This window comes from Oncorhynchus mykiss, chromosome 13 (genome assembly GCF_057628025.1).
Source record: "Oncorhynchus mykiss isolate SJ-2025 chromosome 13, ASM5762802v1, whole genome shotgun sequence".
Classification (NCBI taxonomy): domain Eukaryota; kingdom Metazoa; phylum Chordata; class Actinopteri; order Salmoniformes; family Salmonidae; genus Oncorhynchus; species Oncorhynchus mykiss.
In genome coordinates this window covers 38,797,109-38,820,809 of record NC_143034.1, presented here as the reverse complement: position 1 = coordinate 38,820,809, position 23,701 = coordinate 38,797,109, and the positions used below count along the sequence as shown (strand labels likewise).

The window sequence follows — 23,701 nt, the reverse complement described above, 5'->3', positions numbered from 1 at the left end:
ATAGCCACTCCAATACATTGACTTTGTTGTCCTTAAGCCATAACTTTGGAAGTATGCTTGGGGTCATTGTCCATTTGGAAGACCCATTTGCGACCAAGCTTTAACTTTAACTGATGTCTTGAGATGTTGCTTCAATATATCCACATCATTTTCCTTCCTTATGATACCATCTATTTTGTGAAGTGCACCAGTCCCTCCAGCAGCAAAGCACACCCACAACATGATGCTGCCACCCCAGTGCTTCACGGTTGGGATGGTGTTCTTCGGCTTGCAAGCCTCCCCCTTTTTCCTCCAAACATTACAATGGTCATTATGGCCAAACAGTTCTATTTTTGTTTCATCAGACCAGAGGACATTTCTCCAAAAAGTACGATCTTTGTCCTCATGTGCAGTTGCAAACCATAGTCTGGCTTTTTTATGGCGGTTTTGGAGCAGTGGCTTCTACCTTGCTGAGAGGCCTTTCAGGTTATGCTGATATAGGACTCGTTTTGCTGTGGATATATATACACACTGTTGTACCCGTTTCCTCCAGCATCATCATAAGGTCCTTTGCTGTTGTTGTGGGATTGATTTGCACTTCTCGCACCTAAGTACGTTCATCTCTAGGAGACAGAACACGTCTCCTTCCTGAGCGGTATGACGGCTGCGTTGTCCCATGGTGTTTATACCTGCATACTATTGTTTGTACAGATGAACGTGGTACCTTCAGGCGTTTGGAAATTGCTCCCAAGGATGAACCAGACTCGTCGAGGTCTACAATTTATTTTCTGAGGTCTTGGTTGATTTCTTTTGATTTTCCCATGATGTCAAGCAAAGAGGCAGTGAGTTTGAAGGTAGGCCTTGAAATACATCCACAGGTACACCTCCAATTGACTCAAATTATGTCAATTAGCCTATTAGAAGCTTCTAAAACCATGACATCATTTTCTGGAATTCTCCAAGCTGTTTAAAGGCACAGTCAACTTAGTGTATGTAAACTTCTGACCCACTTGAATTGTGATAAAGTGAATTATAAGTGAAATAATCTGTCTGTAAACAATTGTTAGAAAAATTACTCGTGTCATGCACAAAGTAGATGTTCTAACCGACAAGCCAAAACTATAGTTTGTTGACAAGAAATGTGTGGAGTGGTTGAAAAACGAGTTTTAATGACTCCAACTTAAGTGTATGTAAACTTCCGACCTCAACTGTATATAGTGTATTCTATACTATGCCACTGTATCTTAGTCCAATGGAACTCTGACATATGTATATAGTCTTAATCCATTCCTTACTTAGATTTACATGTATTTTGGGTATATGTTGTGAAACGGTTAGATATGACTTGTTAGCTATACTGGACTGTTGGAGCTAGAAGCACAAGCATTTTGCTACACCCACAATAACATCTGTTAAACACGTGTATGTGACCAATACATTTTATTTTATTTTAAACATGGTTAAAACAGTTGATACAGTATCATTATTCCTTGAATCCGCTAGCTCATTCTATTAATTTGAGAGTGGTTCAATTTCTCCAGCACCATTCCTCAGCTGTTTACAAAAACAGTAGCGGGGTCAGTGCTTGTTATTGTTTGAACTTCATATTGCCCATTTAACCAGCATATGTACAACAACTGCAAAGGGGGCTCTATTTCCAAATATTCACACTATTTCACCCAATCTTGACCTTGAACATTTGAAAGACTTCCTTACAATACTCTTTGGGTTGTCATTGAGGCAACCAAATCCCTTGATCCACACAATGACATCACTACAATCACATTGCTGTTATGTAGCTCAGGCCAAGATCATCTTACCTGCAGCAGCTTGTCTGAGGAAGGCCTTTTCTTTGGATTTTTCGTCAACGATATTTTTACAAAATGATGAAAATTACTGGTCCTTGGGGAGGGAAAACAAAATTGTATTTAAAAAAAAATCTATTTCACCCATTCTATCAAGTAAATATTCAAATTTATATGCTAATAATGATCAAACCTCTTTGGGATAAAACTTGACCCCATATTATGTGTAAATCGAGTTAGGCTGTCAATTCTCCAACCACTCCCCACAAAAAAAGCCTTTCTCTGAGTCCAATGACATTGACACAAATCTGAGGCTCCTTTACCCCTATGACAGGTGTGTCTGACTGTTAATATTTTAGCAGCATTTTGATTTGATTCATTAATATTGTATTACGTCTCTTTTTCCATCCAGTTCTAACATATAAGTGTTGGGGTGGGAGAGGACGGTGTGTTCAAGTAACGAGATAGAACCGGACAGGGTTAAGGTTATGTTGCAGGCAGCAAGCGTAAAGACACTTACCACTTCACCTTGTCTTTCAACTTGGGTGGCTGGAAGTTACTTTTGGTCATAAAAAACAGGGCTCTGAGAAAAATACACAACTGCACCTTTTTTGTTTAAGGAAATCAGTCCTTTCACTTCCAATCCTTGCTTTTACTCAGTTAAAGGCTCTAACTTTCTAAACATACATTGAAAATAATTAGGATCTGCTTTCTTTACATTCTGCAAATGCATACAACGAGTTTGTCGAGTCATTGCGTGTTAGAAATATGGGACCAAATACTTAACTATTGACTACTTCAATACACTATAAGTGAATTTGTCCAAATACTTTTGACTTCAAATGGGATACTAGCTACATAAAAATGATTTCATTTCGTAACGGTAAAACAGATATGTCTGAAAATAACCTCAAGTAAAAGGTGTCATTCTGTACTGTCGCCTCATATGAAACATTTAATCTCAAATCCAAAATGCTTGAGTATAGAGCCCCAAAAGATATATGCTTCACTGTCCAAATACATGCGGAGGGTGAGTGTATACGATTCCCCTGCATGCATGGATAAGAATCCCGGCACCTACTATCCCTATTCTGTGTCTCCATTCTCTCTGTGCTCTTCATTTCATAAAGGTCTCTGTCAAAAAAAAAAAAAAAAAGGGCCCTGGTCTGATGCCAACAGGTTCAAATGCCAACCTCATCGGGTGAAGGTCGAACATGGGCGGCTGCAGCTCTGCCAGCTCGATGGCGGTGATGCCCACCGCCCAGATGTCGCACAGTTGGTTGTACCCGCCCTTCCTCTCCACGGCTGCCACCTCAGGTGCCATCCTGCACACAGGGAGTCGGCTCAGTTAAATGAACCGTTCACCACATAGCCTTGGCACAGTCAATAGCAATTAACACTACAGGGGCATCTCAACCAAGACCTCTGAACTCAACTGTATAACTCACTGTATGTGCCAATTACTCGCTTATAAAATGTTTATAAATATTAACACATTTTGTAAATATTTCTAAACTTTTGTTTAGTGGTGGCTCTACCGCTAGGGGTGCCAAGTGGGGGGACACAAATGTTTTGCCACCAAGGTCGGGGGTGGCAACCCTACCAAAACTCGCTTAATTACCCAAAATGGCTAGAGCCAGCACTGATTTTAAGTTTTAAAATGTATAAGCATTTATAAGGCTAATTCGTGAAAGTTATTATAAAGTGTAACTCAAACACTGGTCTTAAATTAATTTGATCATCATTGAAATCAATATAATCAGAATTGTTTGACTTGTTTAATAGGTTACTTTAAAAAAAAATCTATCGAATACACTGTTCTAAAATTGGATTTGATGATACAATTTAGAACAACATTATTATTACATTTTAGTCATTTATCAGACGCTCTTATCCAGAGCGACTTACTGGAGCAATTAGAGTTAAGTGTCTTGCTCAAGGGCACAGACAGATTTTTCACCTAGTCGGCACTTAACCACTAGTCTACCTGCCGCTCATCATCATCACCACCACCACCACCAAATCAATATAATCAGAATATGTTAACCCCCTAGAGTCTAAGCCCTGCCTAAGCTGGGCGGGGGTTCCACTAAGCTAACATATGGAATTATTTTAAGAAAGTCATACCAAAGATCATTTAGCTATTTGATTTAGAATTTTAAGAAATAAAATGTTTTTTTTTTTTTTAACAATTATTTGACTAAAATAAGTTTGTTCTGAAGTGCCTGTCCTACAGTGCCGTGAAAAGTATTTGTCCCCTTTCTGATTTTCTCTATTTTTGCATATTTTTGATACTGAATGTTATCAGATCTTAGATAAAGGGAACCTGAGATAACAACCCCCCCCCCCCCCAAAAAAAAATAAGTATACCTATTTATTTAATTTACAAAGTTATGCAACACCCAATTCCCCTGTGTGAAAAAGTAATTGCCCCCTTACACTCAATAACTGGTTGTGCCACCTTTAGCTGCAACGACTGCAACCAAATGCTTCCTGTAGTTGTTGATCAGTCTCTCACATCGCTGTGAGGAATATTGGCCCAGTCTTGCATGCAGAACTGTTTAACTCAGTGACATTTGTGGGTTTTCAAGTATGAACTGCTCATTTCAAGTCCTGCTCCAACATCTCAATTAGGATTAGGTCTGGACATTGACTAGGCCATTCCAAAACGAAACATTTGTTGCTTTTTAGCCACTTTCATGTGGACTTAATTGTGTTTTTGGATCTTTGTCTTGCTAGATGACCCAGCTGCACTTCAGCTTCAGCTCACAGATGGCTGGCCTGACATTCTCCTGCAGAATACTCTGATACAGAGCAGAATGCATGGTTCCTTCTATTAAGGCAAGTTGTCCAGGTCCTGAGCCAGCATCCCCAAACCATCACACTACCACCACCATGCTTGATCATTGGTATGAGGTTCTTACTGTGGAATGCACTGTTTGGTTTTCGCCAGGTATAATAATACTACTACTACTACAACATGGAACTTATATAGCGCTTTCAAGGAAAGAACGTTGCTTTATAATTATAGAAATGAAAAAACAACAAAACAGGAGTCAAAACAAAACAGACTAAACAAAACATGAATTAAGAGAGGTGTGGGCTCAAAAAAGGGAAAGAGTATCAGTGTAAGGGGAGGGTCAGGATTTGGATACGAACCCAGTCTAGGGTAAGTGTTGGATTGGGGTTAGGGTTCTCTGCCAACTTTTACCACATATGCAGAAGTACAACATTGGCAGATGCGATGCAAAAAAACATATCCAGCTTAAACGGATGGATTTTGATGGAAATGTTTTCTTTATGCTAATTGGATTTTTGTGGGGCCACGGATATCGACTCTAGGGGGTTAAAAACCTTCTAAAATCAATCGAAGGGCACATTCATATCCTGCTTGACAAAATGGTGGATGATAGATCCATGGATAGATTCACCTGACTTGGGTATCAAGGGACAGAGAGAATTGATAGAAGGGGGAAGTGATGAAGGACATTACCGGTGTGCCGATGAAGGATTTTCTCTTTGCAATGGTCATTGTGATTTGGGCCGAGACGCCGAAGTCAGCTGCCAAGAAAATAATGAAAGATTTGAGAACCTGACTTTATAGTTATATTCCCAACAACAGTTGAAGTCGGAAGTTTACATATACCTTAGTCAAAAACATTTCAACTCAGTTTTTCACAATTCCTGACATTTAATCCTAGTCAAAATTCTCAGTTTTAGGTCAGTTAGGATCACCACTTTATTTTAAGAATGTGAAATGTCAGAATAATAGTAGAGAATAATTTATTTAAGCTTTTATTACTTTCATCACATTCCCAGTGGGTCAGAAGTTTACATACCCTCAATTAGTATTTGGTACCATTGCCTTTAAATTGTTTAACTTGGGTCAAACGTTTCATGTAGCCTTCCACAAAATTCACACAATAAGTTGGGTGAATTTTGGCCCATTCCTCCTGACAGAGCTGGTGTAACTGAGTCAGGTTTGTAGGCCTCCTTGCTAAGACACGCTTTTCAGTTCTAACAACACATTTTCTATGGGATTGAGGTCAGGGTTTTGTGATGGCCACTCCAATACCTTGACTTTGTTGTCCTTAAGCCATTTTGCCACAACTTTGGAAGTATGCTTGGGGTCATTGTCCATTCGGAAGACCCATTTGCGACCAAGCTTTAACTTCCTGCCTGACTGATGTCTTGAGATGTTGCTTCAATATATCCACATCATTTTCCTACCTCATAATGCCATTGTAAAGTGCACCAGTAACTCCTGCAGCAAAGCACCCCACAACATGATGCTGCCACCCCAGTGCTTCAAGTTTGGGATGGTGTTCTTCGGCTTGCAAGCCTCCCCCTTTTTTCTCCAAACATAACGATGGTCATTATGGCCAAACAGATCTATTTTTGTTTCATCAGACCAGAGGACATTTCTCCAAAAAGTACGATCTTTGTCCCTCTGTGTAGTTGCAAACCGTAGTCTGGCTTTTTTATGGCGGGTTTGGAGCAGTGGCTTCTTCCTTGCTGAGCGGCCTTTCTGGTTATGTCGATATAGGACTTTTTTTTACTGTGGATATACAGTAGATACTTTTGTACTTCCTCCAGCATCTTCGCAGGGTCCTTTGCTGTTGTTCTGGGATTGATTTGCACTTTTCGCACCAAAATACGTTCATCTCCAGGAAACAGAACGCATCTCCTCCCTGAGCAGTATGACGGCTCAATGATGTTCCCATGGTGTTTATACTTGCGTACTATTGTTTGTACAGATGAATGTGGTACCTTAAGGCGTTTGGAAATTGCTCCCAAGAATGAACCAGACTTCTCGAGGTCTACAATTTATTTTCTGAGGTCTTGGTTGATTTCCTTTGATTTTCCCATAATGTCAAGCAAAGAGCCACTGAGTTTGAAGGTAGGCCTTGAAATACATCCACAGGTACACCTCCAATTGACTCAAATGATGTCAATTAGCCTATCAGAAGCTTCTAAAGCCATGACATCATTTTGGGGAATTTTCCAAGCTGTTTAAAAGCACAGTCAACTTTGTGTATGTAAACTTCTTACCCACTGGAATTGTGATAAAGGGAATTATAAATTAAATAATCTGTCTGTAAACAATGGGTGGAAAAATTACTTGTGTCATGTACAAAGTAGATGTCCTAACCGGCTTGCCAAAACTATAGTTTGTTAACAAGAAATGTGTGGAGTGGTTGAAACAATTGTTTTAGTGACTCCAACCTAAGAGTATGCAAACTTCCAACTTCAACTGTTAATGTCCAAATGCAATCAACAGTTCATCATTAATACAGTGAATGTCTAATACATGTTTGATGACCATTTCCTAAGCCTGGTTCGCTCTGTAGTAAATTATAAATTATGCATAGCAATGTTGAAATCAATGAAAATCATGCAATGCTCATGTATTGTAGTAATTATACAAAAAATGTAAACTGGTGTAGGCAATATTCCCAAAAGGAATATGATATAAATTGTAGTGGTAGCACTGATATACAATTATTCCAATCACTGTCCAGGCATCTCAGACTTGATTTAGCTTACTACACACATTGAATATAAAAGCACACACGCACACACACACACACACACACACACACACACACGAAAGCAGAAGGTGCTATTCACAGCCAAGCACAATTAACAGCTTGTCAATCACAGCCAGGTGGCGATCACACACTCAACAAATTGCCATTATTCATCATATTGAAACGCAGACATCAAAGAAAACAGTTGGACGTCTGGACTCCTTACCTAGTTTGACGTACCCGTTGTCTGTCAACAGTATGTTTGCTCCCTTTGTGCAGATAAAATAAAATTACAACTTCAATGGATTTGCAGTTGCATAGGCCTATGTAAGTGTTTAGTACGTTTATACATATGTTTTCTCAACAACGTATCAAATGTCTTACCAACTTGTATCTGCACATTTTCAATGCAGTTTCATATATGCAGCAGTCTCTTAACAAGGCTATCTATCGAACGAAACTTTGCATGGGAACGACCAAACGGGACAAGCCTGAAGTGACTTTGAAAGATGTCTTGTTGGGGATTCAAATGGTGGCTATTAGTGTCAGAAATGTTTTTATAATGGCTATTACACCGTCTGTGCCAAAAAATTCCAGAGGAACACACTAAACTACTGTAAATGTTTTTTGTACATGTCTGGGTGAAGGTGTTGTTGGTCTATTTGTGTGTAGGTACAAGCTTGTGTAAAATGATTTTCTTGAAAAGGACAATAAACTGTATTCTATTCGATCCTAATCTACACAATGCATTCCTGCTTGAAATGGTTATTGTTCCAGTCCCACCTTACCTTTGTGCACTCAATTCTATTCTATGCAATGGAACCTGGCATTTTCCCATCTTACCTTTATGTCTCTGTGCATTTTCCCTTTGTTGTGTAGATAGTAGAGACCTTGTGAAGGGAAAAATGCAGAGAGTGAGTCAGTCCATTGACCTCTTCACAAATAATATCCCATCCTAATATGGTGTCCCTTTTTAGCCAATTCACATTCAACCAAAATCAGCCACATACCTTTCCAAAGCATAAGAGAACTGTCATTTTACCAGAAAAGCAATAGTCTGTTTACTTATTTTTTTTGCGATTTGTAATAAAGGATTTATTATGATATAATAGTTGTGTGTATCAAAATCGAACACATCAATGACAACAATAGTCCTACGATGTTGCTATTGCTAACGGCTGTTTTCAATCTCAATCGAGTGGATGGATGAAATCAAAGGCAGTTCAAAGGCTTTTAGCTGAAAGACATCTGTCTGAAGAAGAGTGAATGCTCGAGTGCTGGAGGAGGCAAAGTGAATGGACGTACCTGAAGAGTTTCTCGAGACACGTAGGCTATTTGTGATTCTGTAAGAGGCCCGGTCACTGAAAGATAAGGAGAGACATGGTTGGAGCCTGAGAAGCACTGGTGCTTTATTAAAAGGTTCCTCGCCATTGGTTATTGAGACAACATCTGGTACCTGAACTCAAATGTATCATGTATTTCATTAATATTATTTCAGCTAAAGGTCTTATGTGGGCACACATCAGCATTTCAAGTTACATCAATATTGCTTGTTGGTTAAATTTGCCCCCAAAAATCATCAATGTACAGTTTTTGTGTCATTTAACCTCAGCTTCAACCACTTATCAACAATATGGGTTCAAGGTGGGCAATGTAGGTTCAGGGTTCACAATTGGATGTTGATCTGACAGCTTTACCTGGCAACGTTAGGTTATTTGAAGGTCATTATTGGGACTCTAGAATAGTTATGACTGGACTGAACAGACCAGCCACAACAGGACCCTATTAAAACAGAACAAAAATATATTTGCTACTGAATTAGACAGAGCTAGATTCCTAGGTTGTTCTTAGATTTCAATAACATGTGTAGTACTATACAGTAAATTGCATATTCTCAATGAAATCGCCTGTATAAACAAATAAAATAGCAGTCTATTCAAACATGATCCTCTGGAATTGACTCACATGTCTGTCTGTCTGCCTGCCTGCCTGTCTGCAGTTTGAGTGAGAACACGCATCGTACTCCACCCTTCTCCAATCCTAGGCTGTGTGGGAGTGCTTTGGCCATAACATTGAGAGACTAATCTTCTTAAAACGTTCTACTAAGTAGATTGCAAGTCATGATAGCACCAGTTTATTGGGGTCTGATTAAAATATGCAGTTAGTCACATGACGGAGCTAATTAAACTAACTTTCTCTTAAGGCTCTAAGGGGTATATCAAAAAGCAGGGTCACCAAGTTAGCCAGTTGAATCAATTATAACATTCCCATTTTATTTTTTATATTTTTACCTTTATTAAGAACAAACTGCCGCCTTGTTCAGGGGCAGAACGACAGATTTTTACCTTGTCAGCTCGGGGATTCGATCTTGCAACCTTTCGGTTACTAGTCCAACACTCTAACCACTAGGCTACCTGCCGCCCCTTTCAAGCTTATCTTTCCAAAAAATGAGGAATTTACTTCCAAATAGTTACACAGGTTAGCTGGCTAACTCATTGATCCTGTTTGATGGGTTCTGACTTCTTAACTTGAAACATTGTTAATCATCAGGTATCCTTTGGAAATGAGAAGGGCCAGTCTGGTTTCTACACCAGAAGTTAATGGTTATCTGTAGGAGGAATGTCTATGGTGGAGTCAATTAAGGTTGGACATGTGTAAAGGAAAGGCAATCACACGGTTGCGGTCACTGATAAGGGTGGAGAGCTATGAATTAGTGAGTAATGGGGGCAGAGGTCATGTAACATGAATGGAGAAGGAACAGTTTATTACCCGCATCACTTAACTTCCTACCTAGCAATAAAGATGTAATGTTTAGAGGGAAGGAGGAGACTTAACCCAAATTGGGGTATATATACTTGTGCTGGTATAAACATGTCTTTGTCAGTTCAGCTGTCTGACCCATTGGGTGAATAAACTTGGTTTGAGATTTACTAATCGTCCATGAGTTAGAACCTAACATGTTTAAATTGGAAAACTCAGTCTAAAATTACCTCCTTCCTTTATATTCTTTCTTTCATCGGCACTGACCTGAAAGAACCTATACAGGTGACAGCATAGGGTCTACCATACTGCTTTCACCTATCCTCCATTTTCAGATCAATGCAGATGGAAAGGAGAAAAGGAGAGGAAGCTATGTTAGACTAATCAACATGCCCCCTTAAGCCTTGTTAAGAATACCCAACAACTAAACGATGAAGGTTAAAGGAATGTAACGATGTGACAAGCCTACTGGGCATTGTGAAGGCCACGAGGGACAGTGTGCCGAGCACGTAAGCCTTCCGTTTCGGTGACCCTCTATGTACTCCGGAGACGGAGCCTAGGGTTGGGGACATTATGAGCAGCGTGTCGTCTCCGTGGCAGCGGGGAGCCGATATGTGGGAGGATGAGATCAACGGTAGTTGGTGGTGTCGACTGCTGTTCCTGTCTCTCTAATGAGGAGCCTCGCAGCCAACTGAGCCCAGCACAGTCATTAAGAGCAGAATCAACACCGTCTCTGTGTGAGTGTATGTATGTGTCTGTGTGTGCGCAAAAGTGCAAAAACAGCTGCTAAAGACGGCCACCCTAATGACCTGCTTTAAATGGGCAATCTGCAGTTCAAACAATTACAAAGTGGTCACGCCACCAGTACTTTCGTAAATAGCTCGGGGATGGGGCTGAAGAAATGTAACTACTCAAATATATAGATGGAGCTATGGATGCAAAAACTGACCATCCATGACATCAAACTTATAGTTTTAGCCATGTTTTAAATCTATACAGTGTTTGTTTACAAACATTGGAGTAAAACCAGCTTATATTTTGGGTTGTGATGGGGTAAGACAGTTGAACTAAGCGCGTGAGGCAATTTATAAGTTATATTCTTCTAGAATAAAATGGATATATCATCTCTTTTAAAGTCCAAAAATGGACGTAGCAACTGCAGATTTTCCCTTTAACGACCAAGACAAGAAGAAGAAAAAGCGTACTAAGAATCTGTTAACTGTCTGTCTGGTTATGTGGTAGGAGCTAGGTTACATCCAACATGGCAACCGATTCCCCCTGGGCCGTAGTATAAAGTAGTGTACTATAAAGGGAATAGGGCGCCATTTGGGACGTACCCCTAGTAAGAGGACGTCTAGCTTGAGTGAGGAATTAGCTTAAAACCACACACCGAAACATATTGAATTTGGCTTCATCGAACCGGTTGAGCCAGCTGTCATTTTTCAAATGCTTGTGTGTTTTGTGTGTGTATGTGTGTTTGTGCACTGTATGTTGTTGTGTGTGCTTACCATGATATATGTATTGTAGGGACCCTCCCCCGCAATATTCCATACATATCCATAATTTATCTCTCCTGTAAAGAGCAAAAGGAAACAAATTACATTACAATCGATACGGTACGGCTCAAAATAGTCAGAGTAAAAAGCTAAAGCAAAGAGGCAGGGTGGAGTCTGGGGGGGGGGGGGGGGGGCAGAGAGAGAGTTTGGATGAATGCTTTTGGGAGTCTTTTTCTAGGTTGTGACACAGCATGATGCGGTTCGGCTATTAGGTCACAACTACCCTCCGGCCAACCAACGCGTTAAAACTTCTTAAAATGGCCACCCTCCACCTCCCTTACCTCTTGAGCAGTTCAATACAAAGCATTTCCCCAGAGCTAGTAATTAGCCACATTGTTAGCATGCTAGCGTTAGTGCGGCTGGGCTTGGAACGGAGGCTCTGTCCGTAGCTTGGCTGCAGTGGAGAACGACTCTACGCTGAGCCTGTGTGTACTTCAAAACCTGAGAGTGGCTGAGAATTGACTGAGCCAGGACAGGGGTGGAGGAGGGAAGGGTAGGTTAGGGATGGTGGCGGAGGAAGCATGGGGTGCAGACCTTTAAATATGCTACCTTAAGTAACTGCCAAAGTAGGCCACGATGTTAGAGTGCTTGCAGTCCTTCATCATGACGATTTCCTGCTGCACCACCACAAAGTCCTCCCCTGTGGAGAGACGACAGACGTGAGGCAAGGTGAGAAGAGAGACAAATTAACATACAGTGCCTTGCGAAAGTATTCGCCCCCCTTGAACTTTGCAACATTTTCCCACATTTCAGGCTTCAAACATAAAGATATAAAACTGTATTTTTTTGTGAAGAATCAACAACAAGTGGGACACAATCATGAAGTGGAACGATATTTATTGGATATTTCAAAGTTTTTTAACAAATCAAAAACTGAAAAATTGGGCGTGCAAAATTATTCAGCCCCCTTAAGTTAATACTTTGTAGCGCCACCTTTTGCTGCGATTACAGCTGTAAGTCGCTTGGGGTATGTCTCCATCAGTTTTGCACATCGAGAGACTGACATTTTTTCCCATTCCTCCTTGCAAAACAGCTCGAGCTCAGTGAGGTTGGATGGAGAGCATTTGTGAACAGCAGTTTTCAGTTCTTTCCACAGATTCTCGATTGGATTCAGGTCTGGACTTTGACTTGGCCATTCTAACACCTGGATATGTTTATTTTTGAACCATTCCATTGTAGATTTTGCTTTATGTTTTGGATCATTGTCTTGTTGGAAGACAAATCTCCGTCCCAGTCTCAGGTCTTTTGCAGACTCCATCAGGTTTTCTTCCAGAATGGTCCTGTATTTGGCTCCATCCATCTTCCCATCAATTTTAACCATCTTCCCTGTCCCTGCTGAAGAAAAGCAGCCCCAAACCATGATGCTGCCACCACCATGTTTGACAGTGGGGATGGTGTGTTCAGCTGTGTTGCTTTTACGCCAAACATAACGTTTTGCATTGTTGCCAAAAAGTTCAATTTTGGTTTCATCTGACCAGAGCACCTTCTTCCACATGTTTGGTGTGTCTCCCAGGTGGCTTGTGGCAAACTTTAAACAACACTTTTTATGGATATCTTTAAGAAATGGCTTTCTTCTTGCCACTCTTCCATAAAGGCCAGATTTAGGCAATATACGACTGATTGTTGTCCTATGGACAGAGTCTCCCACCTCAACTGTAGATCTCTGCAGTTCATCCAGAGTGATCATGGGCCTCTTGGCTGCATCTCTGATCAGTCTTCTCCTTGTATGAGCTGAAAGTTTAGAGGGACGGCCAGGTCTTGGTAGATTTGCAGTGGACTGATACTCCTTCCATTTCAATATTATCGCTTGCACAGTGCTCCTTGGGATGTTTAAAGCTTGGGAAATCTTTTTGTATCCAAATCCGGCTTTAAACTTCTTCACAACAGTATCTCGGACCTGCCTGGTGTGTTCCTTGTTCTTCATGATGCTCTCTGCGCTTTTAACGGACCTCTGAGACTATCACAGTGCAGATGCATTTATACGGAGACTTGATTACACACAGGTGGATTGTATTTATCATCATTAGTCATTTAGGTCAACATTGGATCATTCAGAGATCCTCACTGAACTTCTGGAGAGAGTTTGCCCAATTTTCAGTTTTTGATTTGTTAAAAAAGTTTGAAATATCCAATAAATGTTGTTCCACTTCATGATTGTGTCCCACTTGTTGTTGATTCTTCACAAAAAAATACAGTTTTATATCTTTATGTTTGAAGCCTGAAATGTGGCAAAAGGTCGCAAAGTTCAAGGGGGCCGAATACTTTCGCAAGACACTGTACGTACATAAACACACATTTATAAACACATACTCACATAAATGTATACAAACTTGAATATGTTTTGTGTACACTACCGGTCAAAAGTTTGTAGAATTTGTAGAATAACAAACATTGAAACAGTGAAGACATCAAAACTATGAAATAACATATATGGAATCATGTAGTAACCAAAAGAGTGTTAAACAAATCAAATATATTTTATATTTGAGATTCTTCAAATAGCCAACCCTTAGCCTTGATGACAGCTTTGCACACCCTTGGCATTCTCTGAAAGAGCTTCATGAGGTAATCACCTGGAATGCATATCAATTAACAGGTGTGCCTTCTTAAAAGTTAATTTGTGGAATTTCTTTCCTTCTCAATGCGTTTTAGACAATCAGTTGTGTTGTGACAAGGTAGGGGTGGTATACAGAAGATAGCCCTATTTGGTAAAGACCAAGTCCATATTATGGCAAGAACAGCTCAAATAAGCAAAGAGAAACAACAGTCCATCATTACTTTAAGATATGAAGGTCAGTCAACACGGAACATTTCAAGAACTTTGAAAGTGCAGTCGCAAGACCCATCAAGATCTATGATGAAACTAGCTCTCATGAGGACCGCCACAGAAATGGAAGACCCAGAGTTACCTCTGCTGCAGAGGATAAGTTCATTAGAGTTACCAGCCTCAGAAATTACAGCCCAAATAAAAGCTTCACAGAGTTCAAGTGACAGATACATAAACATCAACTGTTCAGAGGGGACTGTGTGAATCAGGCCTTCATGGTCGAATTGCTGCAAAGAAACCACTAGCAAAGAACACCAATTTGAAGAGACTTGCTTTGGCCAAGAAACATGAGCAATGGACATTAGACAGGTGGAAATTTGTCCTTTGGTCTGGAGTCCAAATTGGAGATTTTTGTTCCAACCGCCATGTCTTTGTGAGACGCAGAGTGCGAGAACGGATGATCTCTGCATGTGTATTTCCCACCGTAAAACATGGAGGAGGTGTTACGGTGTGGGGGTGCTTTGCTGGTGACACTGTCTGTGATTTACTTAGAATTCAAGGCACACTTAACCAGCATGGCTACCACAGCATTCTGCAGCGATACACCATCCCATCTTGTTTAGGTTAAGTGGGACTATCACTTGTTTTTCAACAGGACAATGACCCAACACAACTCCAGGCTGTGTAAGGGCTATTTTACCAAGGAGGAGAGCGATGGAGTGCTGCATCAGATGACCTGGCCGCCACAATCCCCCAACCTCAACCAAATTGAGATGGTTTGGGAAGAGAGTGAAGGAAAATGCTTTTCCAACAGTCTTGAAGGAGTTTCCACATATGCTAAGCACTTGTTGGCTCAACATATGTGGGAACTCCTTCAAGACTGTTGGAAAAGCATTCCAGGTGAAGCTGGTTGAGAGAATGCCAATAGTGTGCAAAGCTGTCATCAAGGCAAAGGGTGGCAATTTAAAGAATCTCAAATATAATATGTTTTTATTTGTTTAACACATTTTTGGTTACTACATGATTCCATGTGTTATTTCATAGTTTTGATGTCTTCAAACATTGTTATTCTACAATGTAGAAAATAAAGAAAACCCCTTGAATTAGTAGGTGTTCTAAAACTTTGGACCGGTAGTGTATGTCCACAATGAAACACTATAAAAGACTGAAACACTTTAAAAGGAACTTGCTGCTTCTACATGAATAAAATTGCATAAAATGAGTTTGAATTATATGTATTTTTTTATACAGACACACACTTGGACCACCTCACTGAACCACAGCACTCTGACAATACTAGCTGGGAACTTACAGAATGGGCCAAAAAGTAAGCAGACAATTACAAACTGTGCAATAGTCTGCATACTGACCAGATGCGCAGAGATAATGGCTCGGAGGATTGGTTTAGCAGAATCAATGCGTTATTTGTAATCTATGCTAGTCCCTTTTGATGAAGGCATCTGTCAAACCGGCAAAGCTATCGGTGCAAACTTTAAGCTACACACCTCCCAAATGAAGACCATACATCTCAGAATCAATGAGCCGCACGACGTCCAACTACGATCACTGAGGGGAATCAATTCCACAGATCATAATTACACAGGCTGGGAATGTTCAGTTTGGCAGCTTGTCAACACCACCAGAAGGCCAGTGTTTCCCGACACTCAACGCTATTCTAATGCGGGGGGAGTGCGATGGACTTGGAAACTCGGGATATAGAAACCAATAGAAGCTAGGTTTTGGAGGCCTGTCTCCTTGAGGTTGCACTCAAACACATGCACACACACTCACAGATAAGAAATGATCTCAATGACAAGGCAGCAGTAAATAGCCCTTGATTAATAAAACCCGCTGGGGATGCTTGCACTTCGATTTTAGCACTTCTCTCAATACGGGATGCGTGCCGCCCATTTAAACCCCGCACTCTCCATCAGCACTGTTGCTATGTCAGCGCATTTCTCCCAGGCAGAGCTATCGAGTGCAGCTCCACCCGATGCTTCTTCAGAGGGAGAAGCAGGGCACGTTTATTGGTTTTAACGAGAAATGACTGCCCATGAAGCTCTCCCTCGCTTCGATTGGCCCAAGGGACGGAAGGCAGGGCCCGGTTGATTGGCTGAATGGGCGAGAATCACATTTTTTTCCTCTTTTTTTCTCCGACAATGTCCCCTGGGGTTCGTGGACCTGACAGCGTCGATCTGGGCTGACCTTGATCTCTGGCTCGGATCTCAACATCTATAAGCATGTGCGTCATCTCATGCGCGGCGGGACAAACGCTTTGGAGGAGAGAGAGAGAGAGAACAAAGTCACTTTAGTGTGACTGCTGGCTTAATGATGGACGCTCCAGGCCTCATTAAAAAGCTGATCTATTTTTTGTATTATTTTTTTCTACACCTCTCTCTCGCCACTCTTCAATATTTCTACGCCTGTCATTCGCTCGGTGTTCAAAATCTCTTCTGTAGCCTCAATGAGAGATGAAAATAAATATGTATGCTGGCTTATGTAATGGCTCATTAAAATGTATGGAACATGCTGGATATGCAAGGCGAGGGTTGTGAATAGAGTTAGCGCTGCAGCAAAAAAAGCCCTATTAATAAAGTTTACACGGACCCTATGATGAATTAAATATCGGTGGGGGGGTTTTGCGGGTCTTTTTCTGCTTACGGCCTCCTCCCGAAGGAGCGTCCCAGGATTCACTTTCAACAATGACCAAGATCAGATGGCCCTGGTGCTTCCTGTCGTGGTGAGCCTGTCCTTCTCCGGTGACGCAGTGACATTTTCCCAGTACAGGAGGGATTGGAGAGAGGGACTGACTGTGTAGGATACTCTGGGTGAAGTTTCCTCTAGGTACAGATCCAAAATTAGCGTCTCCTGCTCTAATCATAACCTTAAACATTAGTGTGGAAAAGGCTAAACTGACCCAAGATCAGCGTCTAGGGGCATGTAGGACTGGGGGAGACGCCTACTACCGACTGCCATCACCTCTACGTGCTAATACCAAAGTAGTGACTTTGGATAAACTCCTGCACACGTATCTCCTTCTTGCCAGAATGAGTCTTTGGACTCAAAACAATTTATAAATATGTTATATTTAGAACACAAGTGGAAATTTACTGGCTTATTACAGAAATGTAATGTTAGCTGAATTGCTTCAAATTTTTTTAAGTTAAGAACATGGCGTAACAATAACTCAAAAAGTACATTTTTTTATTTTGTCATTCATTTACTCTTATGTATTCTTTTTGATCACAATATTCTACAAATTCATGGAATTAAGTATTTATCTCCAGTTACAAACGAAGGTTAATAATTACATTCTGGTCACTAAGCACTTACATATAGTAACTGTATGGACCAATGGTAGTTTTTAAATTTGGACTATTTAGCAAACAGTAGTGAATTTTTCCTTTCATCCAAGGTGACATGGAATAAAGCAGTGCAATAAGCAATAGGATGCCCCCTTTGGGATGCTCACATACGCTGACAGTAAGCAAGGACCTCATAATATGATCTCATGTTGGCTAATAGAACAGCAAATGTTGGCAAATACCATGGAGGACTGGAAGCCATCAGGGTTGTGCTCATTAGGCACCAAACGGAAGAAAACGGAATTAAACGGAAACGCTCATTTTGGTTTTCCGTTGCAAAATGTTTTTAAACTTTTCCAGTTGCATGCCCTAATGAACAGGATCCAGATTTGGGGGAGGGGGCCTTGTGCAAACAGATTGGCTGCGTTGCAATGTATTGGAGCAGTTACAAAGATCTTGGCAGCCTCTAACCCAGATTATTGGACTGTACATGGACATCACGAAGCACAAGATGAAGATCAAGCCTGGCAGCCAGCCAAAATTAAAATGTATTTATGACCGAGATGCCATTTGAAAATCAAACACAGATTAGAACAAATTGGAACAAGTCAAAAAAGCACATATTAAATGACTTATTTGAATTCTGCACAGCATGCCACTAAAGCGAGATAAGCCAATGAGTTCCCAGCAAACTGTTGCTAGGGTATATTAGTTGGGCTTGCATTGAAAGCATCTTTGGGAAACAGTTTTACATTTGAGATTGAAACAGACTGGCAGATATAACAAGGTGCTGAATATGGTGTCTTTCGTTGGTTAACTGTGACATGTTAACATGACACGCTCACCCATTAATTTGTCTTTTTTTTTTTATAACCCTTTTTCCTCCCCAATTTCATGGTATCCAATTGGTAGTTACAGTCTTGTCTCATCACTGCAACTCCCGTACAGACGAGAGAGAGAGAGAGTACACCTGGCGACCGTGTCACCGGCCCGCCACAGGAGTCGCTAGTGCGCGATGGGACAATGACATCCCTGCAGGCCAAACCCTCCCCTAACCCGGACGATGCTGGGCCAATTATGCGCCGCTCCATGGTCACAGACGGCATGCGACAGAGCCTGGACTCTAACCCAGAATCTCTAGTGGCACAGCTAGCACAGCAATGCAATGTTTTAGACCATTGCGCCACTCGGGTTGGCCCCAGCCGCTCACCCTTGGGTGTGTCTGTGTGTTAGTCCACTCCACACACTATGATAGTTAATCACTCTGCCTATGTCTAGGCTACATAGGTTTCCATGGTCCTGGCATTGGCGACACAGCTCGAGCCATCGACCCTGTCACCAAGAAACACACTCATGGACACCATGGCTACATCTGTCAAGAGTGCTAGTTGCCCTGGCCGTGATGCGTACTGACAAGCACCTCCATGTCACTCCACGCTGTCACAGTGGATTGTGGCACCTTCCCTTCGTCATGCAGTGCTGTTGGCATTTTAAGGAGATAGGGGAAAACCTTGGCCACATTAATTTTAGATGGGGTTCCTGCAGTGCGTTAGCGTGAATGGCTAATAAGAGACCTCCGGGCCGAAATCGACTGCATGTGGTCCACCTGATAAATCTGGGAAGACACACACTCTCTCTCTTTAAAGCTTCTGACCCCTTTCCAGCTCCAATTGTCACTGTCAATCTAGCAAACCATCAAAGCCCTGTCTGGTGCATTCTCTACCTCTAATGTACTGTAAGAAGAAAATAAAGCATTTAACCCATAGACATCCGCAAAGGGAAGTTCAAACAACATCAGAAACCCCATTTTGGACGTTGTCTTAAGCGTGTGGATGTGTCACAAATAATAAGTCCACTATTTTTAACCAGAGCCCAATGGGCCCTGGTCAAAAGTAGTTCACTATATAGGGAATAGTCATTAGAGACGCAACCTTGAAGTGACTGGTATTCCCAACAGCTTCACAGTACAGTGTTCTTTTATGATAAACTGACTCACACACCTAACATTGATGGTCTTTCATAAAGGGGGCCTTGAAAAAAGTGCCTTGAGCGACTACATGCAGAGGGCAAAATACACTCCTATTGGCCTATTGATTTGATTGATGCCTCGCACGTCCCTCGGCGCCAGTCCTGCGTGTTAACTCCATCGTCACACAGGCCTCTGCATAGAAGATCATGTGATGTTGTATAGAATATGGTTCTATGGAACTCATTAATGAACATTTAAAGATATGGGGCATATCATTTGTATTAGAATCCACACCCTTTTAAGATTAAAGGGATAGTTCACCCAAATTACTTATTTGATTCCTTACCCTGAATGCAGTCTATGCCATGGACAATGAGACTCTGTAAGAACTGCTCACAAGGTAAGGCTACAAATATGTAATTTTGTAATTTGGCTTACTATCCCTTTATATAAATAAAACATGGTTTACTGTCAGCTGTGGATGATAACACAACTGACACAAATCAAAGGTTAGAAATGACCATGGCATGAGCACAACCTAAAAATATGCCACAAATAAACCCCAAATCAATTCCTGTTATTGTAGAATTATGCAGTGTCCTTACAAGAATAGACACACAAATGGAGGGAGAGGGAAGTTGCAGCAAATCAATAGTGCCTGTTAAAGTTAAAAGTACTACAACAGAGGTCCCACAGTCCAAAAGCCTTGCAGAAATACTCTAGTCTTGAGTGTCTATACTAAATCTTCCTCCTCAAATGGCACCCTATTCCCTATGTAGTGCACGATTTTTTCTAAAAAAGGGAATAGGGTGCCATTTAGGACACACCCCAAAAGCAAGGCAGGAGCTGTCACAGCGGATATGGTAAAGAGGTGGTTTGACATTAAAAGGAGAGGATTGGGTGAGTCAGGGGGCGGTTCAATGCTGACTGACCCCTCAACCTTCCGCCCAAGAATAGCTTTGGTTGTTGAAGAACACACTCACGTACAAGGACAACAACACATACGGCCACACATGCACACAAAATTATGAAAGTCAACATTGGATAACTACAGATGTAGGAACTTCATTTGAGCCAGTTTGCTACAGCAGAAAAATAATCCTGCAGCAACAGGAAATGTATTTTTTTTAAGTGGATTATATTTAATGAACATTTTCATAGGGTTGATACATTTTTTGTAATGGAAAATTAAGTCAAATGTCAAAGTGGAAATTACAAACTTCAGAAGCTTTTTTAAAAACCTCAAATACACCACACGTTTTAAATGTCTTGTACTGTAAGAATGTACTCTAGCAACAGGGTATTCAAATCAAGATCCTATTCTGTACTGTATATTTAACGGACTGCCTGAAAGTTGAATAGTACTGTCAAATCTGAACAAAGAAGTATGCAAACAAGCAAACACCAGCAACGAACGATATTAGTGGTCATATACACACACACGTGTGCTTCGCAAAAGCAGAGGCTGCTTCCTGTCTGAAATCTTTACCATCCGCAACATCAGAACATCAGACCCCACAAGCCTCAGGCTGCATATCTGTACACACACGGATGCACGTACGCACAGATAACCGCACACATGCCCGTACACACAAAGTCCATCAAGCCTACCACCTGCTGACTGTCAGTCTAACAAGCCAAACTCAAAGTGAATCCCTGTTGATTCATAGAAAGAAAAAGTAAGTAAACATTTCTTTAGTCGAGCCTAGCCTACACCCATCAGTTCCCACCCCCTGGGTTGATTCGACTATAGCAGCAACAGTTAACTGTAAAATTATTATGAAAGTCGACTAAGACCAAAATGTTAATAAGATGTATTGAATCGTTGTTTGATTCGGATTCTAATAGCACCATACCTATTAGAGTCAGTAAAATACAATATCATATGACTGTACAGAATGAGATGTTCTAAACTCCACATTAACCCCTAGCCACCCATTTGTAGATCTGAAATAATTGGATTGGATTGGATAGGTATAAGCAATAAGGTAATAGCTCCACTTTGTCGTCAAATGTTTTCATGATATTGCTTATACAGTGCCTTGTGAAAGTATTTGGCCCCCTTGAACTTTGCGACTTTTTGCCACATTTCAGGCTTCAAACATAAAGATATAAAACTGTCTTTTTTTGTGAAGAATCAACAACAAGTGGGACACAATCATGAAGTGGAACGACATTTATTGGATATTTCAAACTTTTTTAACAAATCAAAAACGGAAAAATTGGGCGTGCATAATTATTCAGCCCTTTACTTTCAGTGCAGCAAACTCTCTCCAGAAGTTCAGTGAGGATTTCTGAATGATCCAATGTTGACCTAAATGACTAATGATGATAAATACAATCCACCTGTGTGTAATCAAGTCTCCGTATAAATGCACCTGCACTGTGATAGTCTCAGAGGTCCGTTAAAAGCGCAGAGAGCATCATGAAGAACAAGGAACACACCAGGCAGGTCCGAGATACTGTTGTGAAGTTTAAAGCCGGATTTGGATACAAAAAGATTTCCCAAGCTTTAAACATCCCAAGGAGTACCGTGCAAGCGATAATATTGAAATGGAAGGAGTATCAGACCACTGCAAATCTACCAAGACCTGGCCGTCCCTCTAAACTTTCAGCTCATACAAGGAGAAGACTGATCAGAGATGCAGCCAAGAGGCCCATAATCACTCTGGATGAACTGCAGAGATCTACAGCTGAGGTGGGAGACTCTGTCCATAGGACAACAATCAGTCGTATATTGCACAAATCTGGCCTTTATGGAAGAGTGGCAAGAAGAAAGCCATTTCTTAAAGATATCCATAAAAAGTGTTGTTTAAAGTTTGCCACAAGCCACCTGGGAGACACACCAAACATGTGGAAGAAGGTGCTCTGGTCAGATGAAACCAAAATTGAACTTTTTGGCAACAATGCAAAACATTATGTTTGGCGTAAAAGCAACACAGCTCATCACCCTGAACACACAATCCCCACTGTCAAACATGGTGGTTGCAGCATCATGGTTTGGGCCTGCTTTTCTTCAGCAGGGACAGGGAAGATGGTTAAAATTGATGGGAAGATGGATGGAGCCAAATACAGGACCATTCTGGAAGAAAACCTGATGGAGTCTGCAAAAGACCTGAGACTGGGACGGAGATTTGTCTTCCAACAAGACAATGATCCAAAACATAAAGCAAAATCTACAATGGAATGGTTCAAAAATAAACATATCCAGGTGTTAGAATGGCCAAGTCAAAGTCCAGACCTGAATCCAATCGAGAATCTGTGGAAAGAACTGAAAACTGCTCTTCACAAATGCTCTCCATCCAACCTCACTGAGCTCGAGCTGTTTTGCAAGGAGGAATGGGAAAAAATGTCAGTCTCTCGATGTGCAAAACTGATAGAGACATACCCCAAGCGACTTACAGCTGTAATCACAGCAAAAGGTGGCGCTACAAAGTATTAACTTAAGGGGGCTGAATAATTTTGCACGCCCAATTTTTCAGTTTTTGATTTGTTAAAAAAGTTTGAAATATCCAATAAATGTCGTTCCACTTCATGATTGTGTCCCACTTGTTGTTGATTCTTCACAAAAAAATACAGTTTTATATCTTTATGTTTGAAGCCTGAAATGTGGCAAAAGGTCGCAAAGTTCAACGGGGCCAAATACTTTCGCAAGGCACTGTATGTATCCGAACCTTTCAGATTTTGTATTAAGAGGTGTTAGGGCTATCGGTTGATTTGGAATTAGTGTTATACGTAGCTCAAAAGTAGGGATGCACGATAGAGGTCAACAGATTAATCAGGGCCGATTTCAAGTTTTCATAACAATCGGTAATAGGCATTTTTGGTCACCGATTATGGCCGATTACATTGCACTCCACGAGGAGACTGCGTGGCAGGCTGACTACCCGTTACGCGAGTGCAGCAAGGGAGCCAAGTTAAGTTGCTAGCTAGCATTAAACGTATCTTATAAAAACCAATCAATCTTAACATAATCACTAGTTAACTACACATGGTTGATGATATTGCGAGTTCATCTAGCTTGTCCTG

General features: G+C 41.1%; 1 pseudogene across 1 annotated transcript in view; it reads right to left on the bottom strand.

The window, feature by feature from the left end:
* LOC110485133 (mitogen-activated protein kinase kinase kinase kinase 3-like) overlaps positions 1 to 23,701 on the bottom strand; it is a 100,048-nt pseudogene that overhangs the window by 46,199 nt on the left and 30,148 nt on the right. Inside the window, exons 3-12 of the transcript XR_016485880.1 lie at positions 12,181 to 12,271; positions 11,584 to 11,648; positions 8,617 to 8,676; positions 8,159 to 8,205; positions 7,542 to 7,584; positions 5,278 to 5,345; positions 3,388 to 3,392; positions 2,978 to 3,109; positions 2,305 to 2,367; positions 1,800 to 1,881 (exon numbers count right to left, since the gene is read on the bottom strand). The product of XR_016485880.1 is annotated as a mitogen-activated protein kinase kinase kinase kinase 3-like (transcript). The remainder of the gene's footprint in view (positions 1 to 1,799; positions 1,882 to 2,304; positions 2,368 to 2,977; positions 3,110 to 3,387; positions 3,393 to 5,277; positions 5,346 to 7,541; positions 7,585 to 8,158; positions 8,206 to 8,616; positions 8,677 to 11,583; positions 11,649 to 12,180; positions 12,272 to 23,701) is intronic.